This window comes from Haliotis rufescens, unplaced genomic scaffold (genome assembly GCF_023055435.1).
Source record: "Haliotis rufescens isolate VD_foot unplaced genomic scaffold, xgHalRufe1.0.p SCAF_2, whole genome shotgun sequence".
In the NCBI taxonomy this organism is placed as follows: domain Eukaryota; kingdom Metazoa; phylum Mollusca; class Gastropoda; order Lepetellida; family Haliotidae; genus Haliotis; species Haliotis rufescens.
The window spans coordinates 60,483,932-60,506,081 of NW_025963890.1; the positions used below are offsets into that span (position 1 = coordinate 60,483,932).

Genomic DNA, 22,150 nt, shown 5'->3' on the forward strand with positions numbered 1-22,150 from the left:
GTGAGAGTGAGTGCAGTTTTACGCGGCCAGGAATCAAACCTCGACCATCTGCTATCTGGGCAGACGTTCTACCATTAGACCACAGAGGCAGTACAGACTTCATTGACTTTGTTGATGCATGTCATCGTACCTCAATTATGCTTGTAATGTCAATTCCTCGATTGTCTGTTCCAGACTTGATTCTTTACCACCCACCTATATATAGCTTGAATATTGCTGAGAGCGGTGTTGAACAACAAACAAACCCAATGCCCTGCAGCAGTTAATATGAGAATAATTTGTCAGGTCAGTTATTAGCGCTGTGTAATTGTCTTGATCTCACATGAAAGTAACCTATGCTTGCTGTAAAAGGCGACTATGCTTGTCGTAAGAGGAGACGAACAGGACCGGGTGGTCAGGCTCGCTGACTTGGTTGATGCATGTCATCGATCACAACTGCGTGGATCAATGCTCATGATATCAATCTCTGGATTGTCTGGTATAAAGTAGATTATTTACACAGACCGCCGTCATACAGCTGGAATATTGCTGAGTGCGGCTTCAAACAACAAACCAACCAACAAAACAAACATGAAACATGAAAGTAATGATAGTTGCTGTTGCATTATATAGCATCCATATCGAAACAAAACCATCACAAGTATCCGCACTACAACAAAAATACAATGGCAACATTGAACCAATTCTGACAATGCTTTACATTCAGGCAAATCGGTTCAGGAAGGAAAGAGGAAATGAAATGAAACCAGCCAATCACATGTCATGTATCCCTGTACTGTCAAACACGTGGGTGACAGCTGTCACTCAAGGCTGGATACATCCATGTATATTTTTCTTGGTGTTGGCTCCTAAGAAAAACAGTCCAAGTATGTTCTGTGATGTTCACAAGGAAAGAGCTATCGCAGACATGATTTACATAGCAAAGCTTCTGAAGAAAAACTGTTTTCTGTTCAGGAAACATAAATCTCTGGTTTTTTTCACCCACAGTTGTAATGTGAAAAAAACACCAGGAAGATATAGACTTTGACCTTTGTAGCCTAATGATAACATATACCATTTCTTTGTGTGGACGACATTATTTTGGTTTTTTTAGCCATGATATATTATTGATTCCAGTTTTACCTACAGCAGAATTAATAAATAATTTGTATCAAATGTTAAGGATGAAAATTGTTCTTAGGTTGACGTACGAACATTATACATTGAGGTTTTGTTCCACCATATCATAGATGCCACTGGTAACATTTTGTTCAGCACGTATAATGCATATCTGTAAATGTCAAAACAGAAATGCAGGAACAAGCATACCAACTACCCAATAAATAGTATTTTCATTATCAAAGATAACTAAGGATGACAATCAGCATTATAGATGTGTGATATTTGATAGTGCTCAGCAGATGGAAGATGCATGTCTGGAGAGGATTCGATGAAATGTCACACAACATATGACATTCTAACATGAACATACTCAGCTCTCCAAATACCATATCTGGATAGCAGGGCTATCCTAGCTGGGGGAGTGCAGAGGTGTGGGTGCCAGAGAACAAAACATGCATGATGGTGGTGTGTGTGGTTGGGGGTGGGCGGTGTGTGGTGGGGTAGGGCGGTGTGTGGTGGAGGCAGGGTGGTAGGTGAGGTGAAATGAGGTTCAACGTCGTGTCCAAGATTATTCCCTTATTCCCTTATATATATATATATATATATATAGTGTGTGTGTGTGTGTGTGTGTGTGTGTGTGTGTGTGTGTGTGTGTGTGTGTGTGTGTGTGTGTGTGTGTGTGTGTAACAAAAATACCCCACTCAGACACAGTATACTGACTCAGAGCCGACTAGTCCTTGGTTTAGCCCCTTAATGCCAAGTGCCAGACAGGGTAACAACAAGTACCATCTTGTTGGTGAGGTGAGGTGAAATTGGGTTTAACGTCGCGTCCAAGATTATTGCACTTATATAGCGACGTGCATGCACGTGTATGTGTGTGTGTGGCTGCTTGTACTAGTCCGGACTGATGCCGATTTATAGTGCTAGCTCACTGAGATACCATGCCGCAGTTTAACATGAATACCCCACTCAGACACAGTATACTGACTCCGAGCCGACCAGTCCTTGTTTTAGCCCCTTAATGCCGAGCGCCAGACAGGGTAACAACAAGTACAATCTTTTAACGTCTTTTTGTATGACGCGGCCCGGGATCGAACCCTGGACCTTCTGCTCTCCGGGCGGACGCTCTACCACAAGACCACGGAGGCGGTCTCCATCTTGTTGGATGAAGGTGGTGGAGAAAGCATTGTGTCGTAATGTAGTATGTGATGTGTGATATGAAAGGGTGTGTGGTTCTGTGTCTATGCCCATGTGTTTCATCAACAACAAAAACTCAAAACGCAAATACAAAATACAAAAAAAAAAACATAACAAATGATCATGTCAATTCAACCCGACACAAGCATCAACAAATTACAACCCCCGCAAAGGACAAAAGTTCAAAAGTATTCAAAAACATGAACGTGTAGAATTCCAAGTTGAAAACAGGAAGACATAATTAGCACTCTGAATGTGACCAGGTACTATACGCTTCTGGATGTTCTTGTCACATGTGTTAAAAATAATTATATCATCTTGTCTTGAGGATCCACTTTTTAAGGAAACTTTATCCAGCAAATCTAATTCCATCATTAAATCATGTTATTAGACATAACGTCCATGTATGTTTTGCACCCAAAACAAGGTAACATGACACCATATGATAATTTTCGCTTAGCTGCATCCGTGATGTCCAATCAACATGTTCTGACATTTTTTACCACAGCACATTAGAAGTTAGTTCATGTTCAGCATGGCCATAAGAAATGCATGCAAGATTAATCTAGATTTAATCATTAGCTTGTCAGTCGAAACATTTAAAAAGTGGAAACATTTAAATGTCTGACTCCAAATTTAATTGATGTTTGTCAGGCCACCCAGAGTTTGCTTTTACTCATATAAATAGAAACATTTTGATAAAAATCCTCCATTTTTCATGCCAAAATTAAAGTCACATATATACATTGAGCAATGTATGTCTACTGACAACTATAAGGCAAACCCATTTTCTTTCTTCTGATGAAGATGAATTATATGGCTAAAGTGAAAAAAAACACCAAAATGATGCTTAGAAATGTAATATTCTTAACATAGCTATTCATTTTCCTTTATACTATTAAAATTGATCATCAGTCAACACTAAATTTCTGTTTGTTTTGTTGTTGATTGTTTCACTTGTACCATATCTTCCCTTGTTTGTTTTTTTCAGGTGAACAATTGACTTGCCTTTGCACGTGTTTGTGATTGGTGTCACCAGTGCGGCAGGATACGCTCACCTTTTTGCCAACATTTGGTATCATCACAGTTGGAATTGTGCAATGTATTTCTTATAATTTTGGAAATGGTTTTATCTCTTTTATTAAACCCCTCGAAATGTATTCCTGAATTGAGACAAATGATACCTTGTTCTTTCACCATAAGTTTATCTCATACTAACAAATATCTCTTAATGTCCTCTTGGACTCCATAACCTCATAAGACAAAGTATTTCCCCTCATACTGGCATCAACATCCAACATCCAACAATGACATTCTCAGTGTGTTTCTGTGCAATAAATTTCATCAACAAGGACAACTCTCTATGTCAGTAGACAAGATCGTGCTGAAGTTTGCCTCAGCAGCTTATATACACTTGCCTTCCTTCCTTTCATATTCAGGGCACATTTATCATCGAACCAACCTGCCTCCACTGTTGAGAAATAGTGCCTTCTTTGAGGAGGACGTTTGAAAAATGGTGTACACAGGCACTTAAGGCATTTACATATTGGACTGAGAGTCTCTTGTGGCAATTTCACTAATACCCCCGTGTAGATACATTTTGATTTAATATTGATTCATGTTGGCCAAAAAGGTGAAACTTCAAAAAAATTCTTCACATTCATGTGTGAACTTTCTTTTAAATGTTTTACACAAACTTGTTTCAAGTATAGAACCGATCTGACACAAGGAATATATGCTTTCAAACATCCTAACAAACTGTATTTCAAATAGATTTTACAAATACAAATTGGAAACTATACATACTTGTGATAGAAATACTGGCAATATATCATAAAAAAAAATTCAACTTTCCTTCAGGCAAAAAACAGGATGGAACACTTTGAATACAATTAGCTCTTAGTACATTCATCGACAATGAGTTGATTATAAAGAGGCGGTGGCTGGGTTACGAGTTATGCTCAAAGGTCATCTCAGCTCTTAAATTGAAACAAAATAAACATCTAACAGCCTAATCAGCCATCAAAATTCTTCAACTCCCCACCGGACTCCAGAACAATAAATTACCTGTTCCTGGGTAAAGCTACAGTTATTGCCAACAATTAAAAGAAAACAAACCATCAAACTAGATTTCCTGTTACATCAAAATAACTCCCTCCCCCTCTAACCCCAAGGGACTTCTCCCCTGATAACGAGAGGGAGAATTAATTGATATAGGCTCAGTTGGGTAATGGGGAAGCCTTAGCAGAGAAGTAACTCACTTGCCTACAGAGGGCAAGCATGTGTTATCGCTTGTTTCCATGGTTACAATCAAAGAAACCCCCTTTCTCTGTAAACAGCGCAGAGTCATCCAAAACAATGTGGCATCTCTTGGAGTCTCCCATCTGCCTCTTCAGATCTAAACACTACACATCTACCACTACAAATGTCTCCATATTGTTTCATCCACCAGCCAGATGTTCAAACTTCCTAAAGAAAATATTTTCCTTCACAGCGATAATTTCTTAAAGACAATATTGTTCCAAAGTGTTTTCCTGCCATGCTTGTCTGAAACTATGACTTATGGAGTTCAACTTCTAGTTTGCAGACTTCACACTTCGAAAAAGTATTTTTTCTATGCATATGATAACTATTCCTGATAGTCAGAGCTTATGTTAACATTATTTTCGGTTTCCAAAATGACTCTTTCTCATATCTGTTCATATATACATCAGCACATCACCTGTGTCTCATCAGCATCTGGCTGATTATCTCCTCTAAATGCATGTAACATCAAAGCCACACACCGTCCTTTTGCCCATTTTGCCATCAAACCATCACTATCCATCTGAGTATACAAATCACTGTCTATCAACACATCATTCCATCGTTCTATTTATCTATCATGTCAAACCATATTTGTTTATCCAGAGAGTAAAGAGTCATCTATACAAACTAGAATTTGATCATTCCATCAATCCAATTATCCATAAAGTCAAACCATCCATTTGTTTATCCAGAAAGTAAAGAGTCATCTATACAAACTAGAATTTGATCATTCCATCAATCCAATTATCCATAAAGTCAAACCATCCATTTGTTTATCCAGAAAGTAAAGAGTCATCTATACAAACTAGAATTTGATCATTCCATCAATCCAATTATCCATCATGTCAAACCATATTTGTTTATCCAGAAAGTAAAGAGTCATCTATACTAACTAGAATTTGATCATTCCATCAATCCATTCATCCATCAAGTCAAACCACATTTGTTTATCCAGAAAGTAAAGAGTCATCTATACAAACTAGAATTTGATCATTCCATCAATCCGATTATCCATCAAGTCAAACCATCCATTTGTTTATCCAGAAAGTAAAGCAATATCTATACAAACTCAAATTGTCCAACAACATTCCATCCATCCAACCACCTTAGATTTGTTCATCAAGCCACCACAAGGACAGCCTATCTCCATATGATGTCAATAAGTTCCCATTAAACCACCTATCCACCCACCCACCTATTATTCTGTTTCTAACCCAGTACTTGTTCATCATATTATTGTGCGGACTTTCAGCATTATTTGTTCCAGAAATACAACATAAAAAACATATCCAATCTTTCAAATTCAATCCTGATCTTCAGAGTCATGTCTGTGTCAATAACATACTTACAAATCTAATCTGGTGAGATACACTCCGGAGGAACACCTCTCACCACTTCCCCTTTCCATCAGGCTAACAGCTATGATGCAACAGAAAATGTTCAAAAACCAAGACTCTCAAACAGCTATTACTCTTAATGTACCATTCATCAATATTTTCAAATAAATTTTCTGCATGGATAGAAACATGTTCTCATCAATTTCCATAACAGGATCGTCAATTATTCATAGAACTCTTAATAACCACCCTGGTGGTGTGCCAGTGCATTCTGGATACCATTAATTCAGCAAATCGCTTACCAAATTTGTCGGTCATGCAATAGATGATGTAATGGAGAGTAGAGAAATTGATCACTTGCTCGATAGCCATAGCTAGTTTGATCTGTTTCCAGTGAAGTTCAGGAGAAGAGTTGAAATGGGAAAATACTTCTCATACGAATGTCTGTCAATTTTCTTAAAGGCAGTCAGAATATCAATACCATATTTATAGTTGTCCTGAAAATTTTGCAAAAGTGTCATGACACGCATTCAATTACAAGATCAGTTAACCAATTCCGGCATCATTAAGAGCCTGGGCCGGGGATTCACGCAAAGCGTGCACACCAGTTTTTACGTCAATATTTCCATAAACTTAAAAACATATTATAGTCAATCCTATAACTAAATACGTCAACAATAATAACTTTACATATTGCTCACTCGTACTTACTCATAAACACACACAATAAACAATCACTAAAATTGGACAACAGTATGAAATAAACACAAGCCCCTCCCATGCTATTATCACCCAATCAGGAAACAGTAGTGTGTTAGTGGGCATGGCCTAACTTGTTTCTATTATGGAAAATGCAAATTATGGTTATCCAATCAAATGCCAGCACTTTAATATTTAACATTAATTTTACAAATATTTGAGTCAAATATCTGATACATATCAGATGTTATTTTTGTACATTTGTGAATATCAGTCATATTTCATAATTATTACACATTTGCATTGTGTTTACAAAATCATGTACATTCAACTCCTGTTGTCTCAAATGTGTCATATCCCCCGTTGTGTTGGACTCAAAGTCTGGTCCTGACAAACTCTAATGGTATTTATCCATAGCCTAACACTGATTTGTCTACCTGGTTACTTCATTCTCACTTCAAATTCCAAAAAGTCTAAAACCCCAAATTCTTGAAAAAAACTTTGAGCAATTTGCATCAATCATAATAGTCTATGAGGAATGCTTTTGTTTTCATTTCTTCTTATATATATGTGTGTACATATACTTTCTTTTGTCTGATAGCTACGTTAGAGGATAATACGAGGATGTGTGAACCCCAGTTATATTTCTGTGGTACCCAAGAGTTCAAAACCCCCCGGGTTTGACTATAATCTTAAAATATAGTTATTTCTTAATGCTGCTATACAAGTCTCCAATCATAATATTTGTTGATGAAAACAGACAAAGACGTCCCGCAATTCCTAACTGACCAAACAGTACTGTATGACACAATCACCACAACAGTTATATTCAGATAAAACAATCTGATCTCAAAAGGTAATGGAGTTTGAAAAATCCAGACTTGACCAAAGTTAGTCTTATAAAAACTAAACATTTCCAATACCATAACTGAATAAAATCCCCAAACAAGTCATCCCTAATTCATAACTCCATTGCACCAAATTCACCTCAGGTTTTCTCTTATTTAAAATGGGCATAAAAACAACTTTTCATGATTACAAAACAAGAAATCACAAAAAAAATTCTCTATTTACACTGTAAGAAGTACAGACAGTTACATTTTCATGCAGTAAAATAAATGACATTTTTTACCAGCCGATGATAATGTTTCCAGACAAAACTATCATAAAATGGCCTGAGTCACAGATATGTTTCCATGCTGTAGCACATCCTTCAATACAGATCAGATTTCCAATTTTGCAAGCCATACCAGAGCCACTGGATTCAATAACTTTCAACATCAACATCATTGATCTCAGTAGACTTCATCACAGGATCTAAGTGGTCACATTTCACATGAAAATAACATCAGTCTGGTTCCTGAATGACGGAATTGATCACCGAGAAAAGACCTCCTTCTTCGAACTCCAGATCAAAATACTCATCATAGCTTTCAGTTTTATAAACAAATATCCATTGTCTTGAATTCCTAGATTAAGTATTGTACCTGTGAAAATCTGGTTAAAAATAGGTTTTCCACAACCAATGCTTGCCATAACAGGTGACTATGCTTGTTCTAAGAGGCGACAAACGGGATTGGGTGGTCAGGCTCACTGACTTGGTTGCTGAATGTCATTGTATCCCAATTGCATAGATCGATGCTCATGATGTCGAATCAGCTGCAATGTTACTGAGTGCAGTATTAAACAACAAACAAACAAATAAACAAATATAATCTATTGCCATAATCTATGAAATACATAAAATAGACACATTCTAGATTTATTTTAAATATTTCTGTAGCATGTTATTAAACTGAAGGAGACGCTCAACCCTGAATGTTTCCCTTTAATCCTGTTAGAGAACAAGCAAGCCTCATAAAATCACTACATTGATTGAGAGATCTCATGTTCACCATCCTGAAGTAATTATTACTACACGTCAGTGCACACAGCTGTTTGCAAACCCTGCATTCATACAAGAACTGGGTCTTTCCTTCATAAAAGGATATGTGAATTTGTCAATAATGAACGTCTTGAATTTGTGTGCACAGAAGTGGATGACTTAAAAATCAGTTTTGACAGAAGATGGGTCATCATATCACTGAACAAAGGCTTTTCGTTAAACAATAAAAATTTTACAACAAAAGAATCTTCGCAGAACTATCCAAGATCTCTTTCTTTACAATTTTTCAATCAATACTTAATCAGTACCCTGTCATAACACTGCCACAAACTAACTATTGTATTGCATGAATATATCTTACTTTTTGTAAACAATCCATAAAACTAGTCATGAATAAATATAAGGATCATTAACTGTTCAAAACTCACAAGGCTATAAATTTGATAATAACTGTCATAACAAGTAGTCATACACCAGTAAATGAATACACAAATAGTCAGTAAATGAATACACAAATAGTCAGTAAATAAATGCACAAATAGTCAGTAAATAATACACAAAATTAAAGGGCCTGTCTATGCTGTAAGTGGCTCACATGAGTAAATAACATTGCCGTCATGTACTGATCACATTATCTTAATTGTAAGTCATTTTTCAGAACTAGAAAGGTTACCCACATTAATGTCATATATGCCTTCAGTAATATGCTGTCAAATTATCAACGTCCTAATCCTGTTTGCAAACCTTGCATTCATTGAACTGAATCCTAGAAACTGACCCCATACCATCAAAGTGATCTGCACTGTCTACAGACATATAAATAAATAAAGCAACAAAACCTTTCCATAACCACAAGAAATCTCTGCATAAAGCAGAGTTGATCGTATGACTCTGACCTCATCATGAGCATGTGTTTATGAACCACTATCAAATAGTGATGATACCAAGGTATTCGCAAAAAAGGTGAGTGTATCCAGCCCTACCGGAGGCACCCATCACAAACACATGTATAGACAAGAAAATTGTTCAACCAAAACAACATGAGTACACATGGCCCAAGTCAAAATATGGAATTGCATAGGACATCATTTTTGTCACTGATGCGTCAAATTTGGAAATGTCCCCCATGAATCTAATCTGCCACATCACAGAGCTCTTCAGCCTTGTGAACTACTAAAAGTACACACCCCATACAGATGAGACCATAATCCCATAAGAAGTAACCGAGAAGGAACATAATCAATGAAATAACATGTCAAGGATATAATTACTGCTAAACACTGAAACTTGACACCGTTGCCACTGACTAAAAACACGCTGCCTTAGACGCTAATCATGCAGGGGACTGAGAGGGGTCACTAACATTGAATATTCAAACTGTAACGAGGATATGTCCTGCTTAGTAGCTTATCAAGATCATACTTTTATGATGACATAAATATCTCCCCTACAACGAATAATCCTTAGAAAAACAACAACTCCAGTTTGTGAAAAACTGTTTTGATAAAACATGAGCAGATGTGTACTGCATTTAACAATATATAGCAATGTCATGAGAACTGAAGAAGCTTCCTCCTGAAAAAATTGCATTTTTAACATGATCATATGAACAAGCATTTACCTTTCTGTAATTGTCGAAGTATGTAACTCCTATAACGCCTTGGTCGACAGTGTCACGAAGCTCAACACAAATCCATTATGATACAGTCCTCAAGCCATGAGTCAGCCACGCTCTAGACTAGGGTTCACCTCGCAATGACCACTTCAGCTATCAGCAGAGAAAAAATACGGCAAACCCAGCCCTAAACAGCCTTTGTGTCTCTCGAGAAGGCTCGTCCTGTGCTAACCATTCATACACTTGGCTTCACTCAGCCAGGCTAAGCTCATTAAATTTCCTTCACAATACCAACTGTCAATGAATCAATCTTCGATGTGCAGAGAATAGATTTTGCCTTTTACTGTATGGTGTTGACAAAGGCTGAAGAGAGGTTTCCACTCTTTTATGATGTTGCGAACAGTGAAGAAGCAGTAAGGAAGGAACGACACAAGGCTTGTAACACCCTCGCACTCCCCTTCATCTGCCAATGTGCTAGCGTTCTCTTCTTGTAGCGCCTTCTGCTCTCACTTTCCTGATTCCCCTGAGAGCTGGCGATACTCTATCCTCCGCTTGTCTCTCTTGCATTCAGTGCTCCCAGTATGAGATAACGCACGCTGGCAAGTTTCACTTCGAAAGCATGTCTCTGTTATTTAATAAGAGAAATTTAGAAACCCTTTTCTTATTCTTTTCAAACATTCCTTCAAGTCCTCATGACAATCAGTTCAGTGTTTGATAGTGGCTATTTCCTGTAAGAAAATCTCTTCAATGAAATGAAGTGTAGTACAATACATCCTTTAACACAAGTTCCATTCAGCCTGTTAGTCTGTGCAGTAATGAGAGAAATTAGGCTGGAAGGAGAGACACAAAAGGAGTGAGAACGAGCTCCTGATAACGATTTGATGCTACCGTGTGATGAAACAAGGCCCAAGCTGTTCATAAACTGAACACTTCTGTCAACAAATCCGATGCGATCACTCTCCTCTCACATAAAAGTCATTGATGTGACTCAATATGTCACTCCTGTGGTAGCACAGATATGAAGACATCACCCAGTCATGAATCAAAACAGATCCGAATTCCCTCATTCATGTAACCCCAGGATCGTCTCAGGTGACACAAACCGGTCAGTGTTTCAGTAGTACATGCTCCCAACACCTCCTGCTATATACCTTTATATAAATATCATAGTAACACTTCGCCCAAAGACACAAAAATCCTTCCGTCTGCTCAGTCCCGGAATCCGTCTGCTCCTCAGAGAGAGACTGGTGGAGGCACTCCTCCTGGCATCTGAAGCACCGCTAGTGCCACATGCTGGTAAACATCTCTGTGTATCTCAGCCCTGCTCGGCTCAGTGATTTGTGTAGCCTACCATCATAACACATGTCAGATAGCAGGGAGTCAGTCCGCCCTCTGTGTTATCTTACCCCTGCGGTAGTGTTTAGCCGACTACTCACCGCCACAGCCACTACTAACTGCCAGTGCTATTATAGACAACCAACCTTATCTGCTCCTCCTCACAACTATAAGGGGCTGATAATCATTTGACAATTCAGACCTATTCTTAAGTTACAAATAACTTCTACTACTCACAAGCCAACATCAGTTCTGCATAAATTACTCCTTTGATATGATTGTACAAACTACATTTCATATATATAAGTGTAACAATATATTATATACAAGACCTTTTCGTGATAAATTAATCATGTGTGTATTCTAAATGAGAAAATATGACGACAAGATCATTATCAGTATCTTATCCTAAATACCTGCTAGATCATACATGAACTTGATATCCAGACTTTATTATGTTTGTACAAGTGATAAATGAATCATGTGTGCATTCTAAATGAGTAAAAATGATGACAAGTGAGTGAGTGAGTGAGTATGGTTTTACGCCGCTTTTAGCACGGCAGGGGACACCAGAAATGGGATTCACACATTGTACCCATGGCGGGAATCGAACCCCGGTCTTCAGTGGGACGAGCGAACGCTTTAACCACTAGGCTACCTGACCGCCCCGATGACGACAAGATTGTTATCAGTTTCTTATCTTAAATACCAGCAACAGGTACTGAAAATTAGATCATGCATGAAATCAGTCAGAGTCAGTAGTAACTAGACTTGAATGTGAATAATATGTAAGTGTTACATCAACACCAGAGAAAAGTACCTTTCAAGAAAATGCCAGAAGTTTATGTCATGTTATATATCAATACTTTTTAGTATCCTCATGCAATGCTTTTTCTAATGGAATCCCATAAATATAATCTTGTCTGAATATTCAACACTGAAACGAATGGCTCCTTGAGGTCTGTAATGAATCAACTTCAAACATAAAAATTACTGAAGACAAACGTCATGCAATCTAGCCACAATTCAAAATATTCAACTTCGTCATTCCCATTTTACACCTTGGAAAGTTCTAAAACATCAATAAAATACATCTTGTATTCTAGATAGACATTTTAATATTCTTCAAAGAAACTCAAAATATTTTTTTCCAATTACTGTGCCCCCAAATTGTTTTTTCAAAGTCGTTTCCTTTCATCACAGTGATAAATAACAGCCCTTTCTGCTCACAAAACTCGACAGGCCACACCACCAACATCTCCTAAAATCTTAATACATTATTAATTTTACAATTTCATGCCATAAAAGCAACTCAATCAAAAACATATGAGCATTTCTTCCCCCACAGACACATTAAAGTATAGATATGTAAGGTGCATAATGTGACAAAAAACAACAGACTGCTCTTAGCTTCCAGTGATCAGTACTTTAACAAGCGACAGTCACAATAATGGATGCACTGAAGAAGATGTCAACGTCATCATGTGTGTTAATTATGGTAATTACTCTACTGAGATCACAGTTAAAGAAGGCAAATGGTGTTATCAAAGGATTTAGTATTATTGAGTACAAAAGCTTTACATATATATCACAATGGATTGAGTAGTAAGATGGTGATTATACTGTGCAGTAATTTCCTTTGATTTCCTGCTTGATGATAGGTGATTATAAATCTGAAGGGGGCCTAGTGGGGGAGTGATTGAGTGAGTTGGGTTTAGCACCGCTTTTAACAGTATTCCAGTTATATCATGGTGTGTCAGCTTAATGTTGGAGGAAAGCCCGAAGTGATGCAGGTCTTAGACGTTTACCACTTCGGTGAAACCGAGCACGGGTATGGTGCTAAAAACAGAAACATAATCGGGGCAAACAGGAATTCGAACCCACAATCATAGGTGTCTGGCGTGCCCAAGGGACGCAACTCTGCACAATGAATCGCGGCGCCTTAGACGACTGGGCCACCCTTGCCCCCCCTTGTGGGGGAGTAGGCCAAGGCAAAAAGGCAGTCCTAGCATGTTTGATTCATACAAATATTATTTTTTACCAACACACAATAAGGTAGTGAGGTAGCCAAGTGGTTAAGTGTTCACTCTACACTCCGAAGGACTGGGTTTAATTCCCACATGGGTACAATGTGTGAAGCTCATTTCTGGTGTCCCCCGTTTTGATATTGATGAAATATTGCTAAAAGTGGTGTAAAAACAGACTCACACAATTTATAATGTATATCCGTCTAACAGTTAATATCTACTCCCAAAATTAGACAATGTCTCAGTTTCAAACATGGTAGTTATTACCACATCTAGACCTTTTTGGCAAAGGGCACCAGGCCAAGTAGCATAGTCCCTTTAACATCAAACCTTGCAATACCTATTTAGATATGTATGTATATCAGAGTAAAAGTTCTCTTTCCTAGAAATAAAAATGGAAGAAGACAAAGACTAAAATCTTTGAGTTTCCACAAATCAAAATGTTTCATCTATTATTTTATATCAACCAATTCAAACACAAATACCATCAAGACATCCAAAATCCTTTGTTTAGTGGAACATATTCAAAACAATTTCATTGGCATTCTTGCCAGTTGGTGAGAAAGTAAGAAAACATACAACTTTGTTTATAACAATAACCAGAAGTTGATTTCCATAAAGTTGTACGTTTTCTTACAAAGTCCAAACAATAACACACACATTACAGGAAAATCAGCCCAAATCGTCCAAATTCACATTTCTCAATATTTGCTAAAAATACATCCATTCTTAACCACCCTTCTCGCACTACACAAAATGTTCCCTCCTTAACCCCTTATGCCCCAGGTCGCAATGTAACCCTACATATTGTAGATTGACACGAGGCTGCAGCGTAAATCAAACGCAGTCCAAACAGGGAGAGGTATGAAGTGTCAGTAAGGTAGACATCTGCTACAGGGGGATTACATCATGTTAGTGCTGAGTAAATACTGGATCTTATTTCACGGCTTTGTTATCGTTGCTTTATTTGCCTTGGCCTCTTCTCAATACTTATGTGCATATCCTTTATTTCAAATCTGGTCCGTATACCTCGTTCTGCTCGGAATGCTGCGAAAAAAATGTGGCCTATATCTGTTTCTTCATTTAGATAGGTGTATTTACTCTATGTGTGGGGTGGTTCTGATGAGAGATTCACTGTATATCAGACCAAAGAAATCACAATAGCTCTATGTTTTCTGGGTACACACTTCCCTTCCTTTGAGTCATGTTACATTTCATGATAGTCAGACATTTCAAACAAGTATGATGTGGCTGAAGAAATAATTTATCTTTTGAAAATAAACTGCCACCAGGACAAACAGAGAACACATCAAACATGGAATTATATCAAACAAGAAAAAGTTTATCTGTCAAACTTTTTCTTTTCTCTCTTTTTAACGATGTTAAATCTCATGTCAATCTCTAGTTTCATGTAATAACGATAGGTTTGAAAAAAATTAATAATCATTTAAAAATATACATTTCCATAAACCATCATCAAACAAAACAACAAAAAACTTCAGCAAGCATTTGATGTGTGATTATATTAATCAAGAAGCAGATATTTATTATCAAGCATGACTAATGTTTACTCAAATTCTTCTTGGCTAAAAATTTAAATTTCAAAGCGACTCAAATCTCATCGGCTATAACATCATTCCTAATTTAGCCTTCTAGTTGTGTTCCAAATGCTCTGACAGACACTGAGCACTGCACAATAAATATTTATAACTGTGTCAGGGAGAGTTACAAGCAGAGGCTGCAACAACTAATAAACAGGGGTCTCAGAGGGAACCTTGACCAACGCCTCCATCCGCTTGTTACACAATAAATATGATTGATCTGGCACTTGTCAGATTTTGAAGGCTGGAAATCCCTTGGTATTCTTTCGCCATAACAGCTTAATTAAAATTCAAGCCAAGTCCCAAATGAGGCATTTCTAGTTATGATCAGTTACAATTTTGAATTTGGGATTCAGCTGAAAATAAGAGCAGTTTTGAGGTGAGAAGGCACAAGGTTGTTAAAGGTTGGTTACTTTTTCATCCATTGTTTATTCTTTCTCTTATTCCTATTCTTCTTCTGAAAGGGTATTTGTTAGTAAACAAATTATACCACTTTTAATTTTCTTAAAACCGTAAGGAAAATCTCACAAAATTGAATGAACAGTTTTGAATCCAGGCAAATGCTTGACTGCATTTTATCATTAATCTGCAACTAAAGCACCTCAGCTCGAGGTATGCAAGTGAAGTCTCAGATTAAACATTGGATAAATAGCAATGAATTTGGAGCAAAGGTTAATTTGAAGTATGCAATAGATTTAACAAGTTACCTTTTCCAAATTAGAAACAGGCTTCAATTATCTGATTACTTTGAGTTTGAATGTCAAATTTACGAACAATCCAGAGGATGGACATCTGACATTAAAACGACAAATTAATCCTCACGACTATAAAGACAAGTAGACAATGCTTGATTACTGGTTCAAGTGACCCATACCAAAGAGGTGTGTGTTTGTGTGTGTGTTTGTGTGTTCGTGCATGCTTGCATGCGTGCGTGCGAGATCCTGTGCATGTGTGTGTGCATGGATGCATGCGTGCATGTTGTGTAACACCACCCTCAGCAATATTCCAGCCATCAGGGTACAATGACATGCTAGCAACCAAGTCATGGAGACTATAGAGTATAGATTCTTTCATATTATTACAGTTAATCTGTTTTGGCATGATCAACAGTAAGCAGACAGAATCCGGTGACCCTTAACCTGTTTGTAGTAGAATAGGTTCACTACTCTATCAAACACCTTCACTACTCTCTCTCATACACATTTAATACTCTCTGCCACACACCTTCATTAGTCTCTATCATACACATTTAATACTCTCTACCACACACCTTCACTACTCTCTATCATATATGTTTAATACTCTCTGCCACACACCTTCACTTCTCTCCATCATACACACTTAATACTCTGTCATACACCTTCACTACTCTCCATCATACACATTTAATACTCTGTCTCATACGTTCACTACTCTCCATCATACATCTTTAATACTCTGCCACACACCTTCACTACTCTCTATCATACACACTTAATACTCTGTCATACACCTTCACTACTCTCCATCATACACATTTAATACTCTCTGTCTCATACCTTCACTACTCCCTATCATACACGTTTAATACTCTCTTCCACACACCTTCACTACTCTCTATCATACACATTTAATACTCTCTGTCTCATACCTTCACTACTCTCCACCATATACATTTAATACTCTCTGTCTCATACCTTTACTACTCTCTATCATACATGTTTAATACTCTCTGCCACACACCTTCACTACTCTCTATCATACCCATTTAATACTCTCTATCATATACCTTCACTACTCTCTATCATACACATTTCATACTCTCTGCCACACACCTTCACTACTCTCTATCATACACATTTAATACTCTCTGTCTCATACCTTCACTACTCTCTATCATACACATTTAATACTCTCTACCACACACCTTCACTACTCTCTATCATACACATTTAATACTCTCTGTCTCATACCTTCACTACTCTCTATCATACACATTTAATACTCTCTGCCACACACCTTCACTACTCTCTATCATACACATTTAATACTCTCTACCACATATCTTCACTACTCTCTATCATACACATTTAATACTCTCTGTCTCATACCTTCACTACTCTCTATCATACATGTTTAATACTCTCTGTCACATACCTTCACTACTCCCTATCATACACGTTTAATACTCTCTTCCACACACCTTCACTACTCTCCATCATACACGTTTAATACTCTCTGTCTCATACGTTCACTACTCTCCACCATATACATTTAATACTCTCTGTCTCATACCTTCACTACTCTCTATCATACACGTTTAATACTCTCTGTCATATACCTTCACTACTCTCTATCATACCCATTTAATACTCTCTGTCATATACCTTCACTACTCTCTATCATACACATTGAATACTCTCTGCCACACACCTTCACTACTCTCTATCATACACATTTAATACTCTCTTCCACACATCTTTACTACTCTCTATCATACATGTTTAATACTCTCTGCCACACACCTTCACTACTCTCTATCATACCCATTTAATACTCTCTTCCACACATCTTTACTACTCTCTATCATACCCATTTAATACTCTCTTCCACACATCTTTACTACTCTCTATCATACATGTTTAATACTCTCTGCCACACACCTTCACTACTCTCTATCATACACATTTAATACTCTCTACCACATACCTTCACTACTCTCTATCATACATGTTTAATACTCTCTGTCTCATACCTTCACTACTCTCTATCATACACATTTAATACTCTCTGTCACATACCTTCACTACTCCCTATCATACACGTTTAATACTCTCTTCCACACACCTTCACTACTCTCCATCATACACATTTAATACTCTCTGTCTCATACGTTCACTACTCTCCACCATATACATTTAATACTCTCTGTCTCATACCTTCACTACTCTCTATCATACACGTTTAATACTCTCTGTCATATACCTTCACTACTCTCTATCATACCCATTTAATACTCTCTGTCATATACCTTCACTACTCTCTATCATACACATTGAATACTCTCTGCCACACACCTTCACTACTCTCTATCATACCCATTTAATACTCTCTTCCACACATCTTTACTACTCTCTATCATACACATTTAATACTCTCTGCCACACACCTTCACTACTCTCCACCATACACATTTAATACTCTCTGACACATACCTTCACTACTCTCTGTCATACATCTTTAATACTCTCTGTCACATACCTTCATTACTTCACTCACCTTCACTACATGCTATGCAACATCTTCACTCGATCACACAACACTCCAGTATATCCCCTGCCAAATATCCCAAGCAGACGACTCAACCACAGCTCTGATTTCACATTTACGCTGGTGACCAATGGGGATATCACAAGAGAGAAGGTCACCACCCTCAGGTTGTGAGTTGACCACCCATCAAAGGAAAGACAGATATCAGCATTGTGCCACATGAATCATATATAATCCAAACACTAATTAGACTGTGTACAGAAGATGGACAGTCTAGACTGCCAATGAGTCGACCCAGCCGGGAGTGTTTGCATAGACAAGCTGCCTATAATTAACATTTCAAACCAAATATCTTTCAGGATATACAAACTTCAGTCCAGAGTCATAATCTACAAATATGTCTTGTTCTCTGTCAACAAACATCAAATTGTGAGAGTTTAACTTGATAGTATGTACGGCATATTGATATTAGACAGATGATAATTTTGATTGGTGTCAATGACGTCTTCTGTTAGTATTTCAAAGAGTTTAGTTTGTTTGTTGTTTCAAGTCTGAACCAGACAATCCAGTGATTGATATCATGAGCATCAATCTCAGCATTTGGGTATGTGATGGCATGCATCAACCAAGTTAGTGAATCTGACAATCCAATCCTGTTAGTCGCCCATTACAATAGCCACAGGTTGTTTAAGGCTAATTCTAACTCGGATCTTCACTGGGGTTGTATTCCAAAAAAGGGGTGAAATTGGGTTTAATATCGCGTCTAAGATTATTATAATTATAGTGACGTGCATGTACGTGTGTGTGTTTGTGTGGCTGCTTCTACTAGTCTGGACTGATGCCGATATATAGTGCTAGCTCACTGAGATACCATGCCGCATTTTAACATGAATACCCCACTCAGACACAGTATACTGACTCCGAACCGACCAGTCCTTGTTTTAGCACCTTAATGCCGAGCATCAGACAGGGTAACAACAAGTACCATCTTTTAACGTCTTTTGGTATGACGCGGTCGGGGATCAAACCCCGGACCTTCCGTTCTCTGGGTGGGTGCTAACCTCTAGACCGCGGAGGCAGTCTAGTATTCAAAAGAAGGAACAGACAGTTTGCACACTACAAAGAATCAAACTGTAACAATATTTACTGATTTACAATTAATCTAATTTTTGTACTTCAAAGTTGCAATCTTCAAATAAAACGAAAAATTAAAAAAATAAAATATTCTCCAAATATGAACCAAAACTAATGCCTAGACAACTGCAGATCATATTGGACATTGAAGATGTTGTTGGAAGTCATTATCAGCTGAGCCCGTTTATCACAATCAATCACAACTGCCAAGCTATGCATGTGAGTTATGTACCATATTTGATATGGTATACCAGCTTCACACCTGCCATAAACACCAAGCAGATAATTGCTGAACTGTGTGAAAATCATTCACAAGCCTCGGACAAGGACATCGTGACCTGGGTCATAATAACTGCATGTTGAGCCGGGGCCACTGTAACCTGCATATTTAGATATAAGGGCCAGCCAAGCATTTGATCCTGGGGAGGGAGTTATTTTTCTTAAATACTCCGTTCCCAAAAATCAATGGGAAAAAAACTAATTTTTGTCCCCACATTTGCACACATTGTACCCATCCCCACGTTTGCACACATTGTCCTTGGTGTGGCAAACAATTGGGTGGGTGAGTGAGTGAGTGAGTGAGTGAGTGAGTGAGTGAGTGAGTGAGTGAGTGAGTGGGTGGGTGGGTGGGTGGGTGGGTGAGTGAGTGAGTGAGTGAGTGAGTGAGTGAGTGAGTGAGTGAGTGAGTGAGTGAGAGAGCGAGCGAGCGAGTATGACCACTTTGGCAAAACACATAAGCATGGGTTTGGTGCTGACAAAATAAATGCTTACAATCTTGGTGAAACTTTGATTCGAACCAATGATCACAGGATCATGTCAAATCAAAGGGATGCAACTCTGCACAGAAAAAGGCCACTGGGCCACTGGTCGCAGAAAAATACTACAAGTAATGCTACTCAATAATGGTTTAAGCTTATCGAGACCTATAACGATCCAATGTCCCTTTGTCTCGAGGAGGAAGCTCCTATACCTAAAAGGTCAAAAGCCACATCTGTAAATTACAAATCAATACAGAATGACAAAAGACCTTGTTTTCCACACCCAGATATAAAGGAGACACTTTGCTGTAATCTGACAAGCTTGCGCAGCGATTAACCTTTTTCATTTTGGTAACGGATTCTACCAACTCCACAATCAGAAAATGAATTATAAAGAGTTTGGATTCATTTTTATTTGCCTGACCACTCTATATGTGATGGATAAGAAAATAAAGATGCTATAAACATCAAATAGGAAATAACTTTCATGATCAAATAGAATACAATAAACTGAAATCAAGAGATATATTTATTGTATTAAAACCAGTTAACATCAAGCACTGTATATCAGCACTAGTACTTATTTCTCACTAAACTGACCAATATCCAAACAACTTTATGCCAAATGAAAGACAAAAATAACGCTCTACACTCATATATGTTCATTTCAAGCTTCCCAGTTTTATAGTTTGGGCAAAACATCCTTAAAAAATATCAAAGTGAGGATTTATTAGTATTTCTATGCATTGAACAGCATAAAACAGAAACTGAAAAAGGGGCTCACTGTTGTAGGCATTAAAGTTGCTTATGTATTAAAGTATGTATGTGTGGTATGTATATATATGCAAGTAGTGTGCAACTGACAGCCTACATCCCCTGTCAGGTCGTCTTGGGAAAGGGGCGGTCGGGTAGCCTAGTGGTTAAAGCATTAGCTCGTCACGCTGAAGACCCAGGTTGGATTCCCTACATTGGCACAATGTGTGAAGCCCACTTCTGGTGTCCCCTGCCGTGATATTGATGGAATATTGCTAAAAGCGGCGCAAAACCATACTCACTCATTCACTCACTCGTCTTGGGAAAAACAGTGGAATATTACTGTTACCAAATAATCAAGTCTGGATCACACAATCCTGTGATTTATATTCAGGGGTCCGGAAAATTTAAAATCCCAATCGGACATTTGCATTTAGGCCACGCCCCCTTCAAATAGCGTATTTTAGTACGACTTTCCAAACACATTTCAAGTTGTTGCGTATTCATAATATGATGAATTATGAATTGTTTCAATTTAAAATGTTTACTTCACCGGACAATTAATAACAAATCATATCATTTTAGATGTACATGGAAAACATACGTTTGTTTCTGTTATAATAACGATCTGTTAACATAGTGAACGGTCTAATTAATATTCATGAGTTATATTCATGAGTCTGCTCAAGTGTACACGTTGTAACATTTGGATTGAGACTATTATCCCATATTCGGTTATCACGTGACCTCACGGGAAAAGTGTTTTTTTTAAACTGAAGATTATTTAAAAACAAGACAGATAATATAATCACAAATACTAAAATATCGTTGATAGCAATAGTTATTTGAATACTTTTTTCATCTGTACTTAATTATTGACCATAAAAAAATTTGATATCGATCGTCACAGAAAGCAAAATGGCGGTCAATCAAGATTCAATATACGACTAGCTACTGAAAACAATAAAATCTGCAAATCCTCATTATATGGCAACCAAGTGAAAGTCGTTAGCCACGACTTACAAAATGATGTCCAGACTTTGAGGGTTTGGCAGATCCGCTCAACTGATCTGCATCGGTTGACTGGCTGTCGTCACGCTTTCGCTACTTGTCTGAGGTTACGTATCGTAGCATTGTGAGGATAATGAGGTA

General features: G+C 37.7%; 2 protein-coding genes across 5 annotated transcripts in view; both read right to left on the bottom strand.

The window, feature by feature from the left end:
• The window catches only part of LOC124142205 (heparan sulfate glucosamine 3-O-sulfotransferase 1-like), a 287,594-nt gene that overhangs the window by 56,489 nt on the left and 208,955 nt on the right, over positions 1 to 22,150 (bottom strand). The gene's annotated exons all lie outside the window — the stretch shown is intronic.
• Positions 1 to 22,150, bottom strand: part of LOC124142173 (heparan sulfate glucosamine 3-O-sulfotransferase 5-like) — a 132,248-nt gene that overhangs the window by 44,183 nt on the left and 65,915 nt on the right. The window contains exon 1 of one of the 3 annotated variants that reach the window (XM_046510466.2): positions 10,148 to 11,577. The exons of the other annotated variants lie outside the window; for them this stretch is intronic. The gene's annotated coding sequence lies outside the window, so the exon portion shown is untranslated. Of the gene's footprint in view, positions 1 to 10,147; positions 11,578 to 22,150 lie in introns of those variants that run through there. 3 annotated transcript variants of the gene reach the window in all.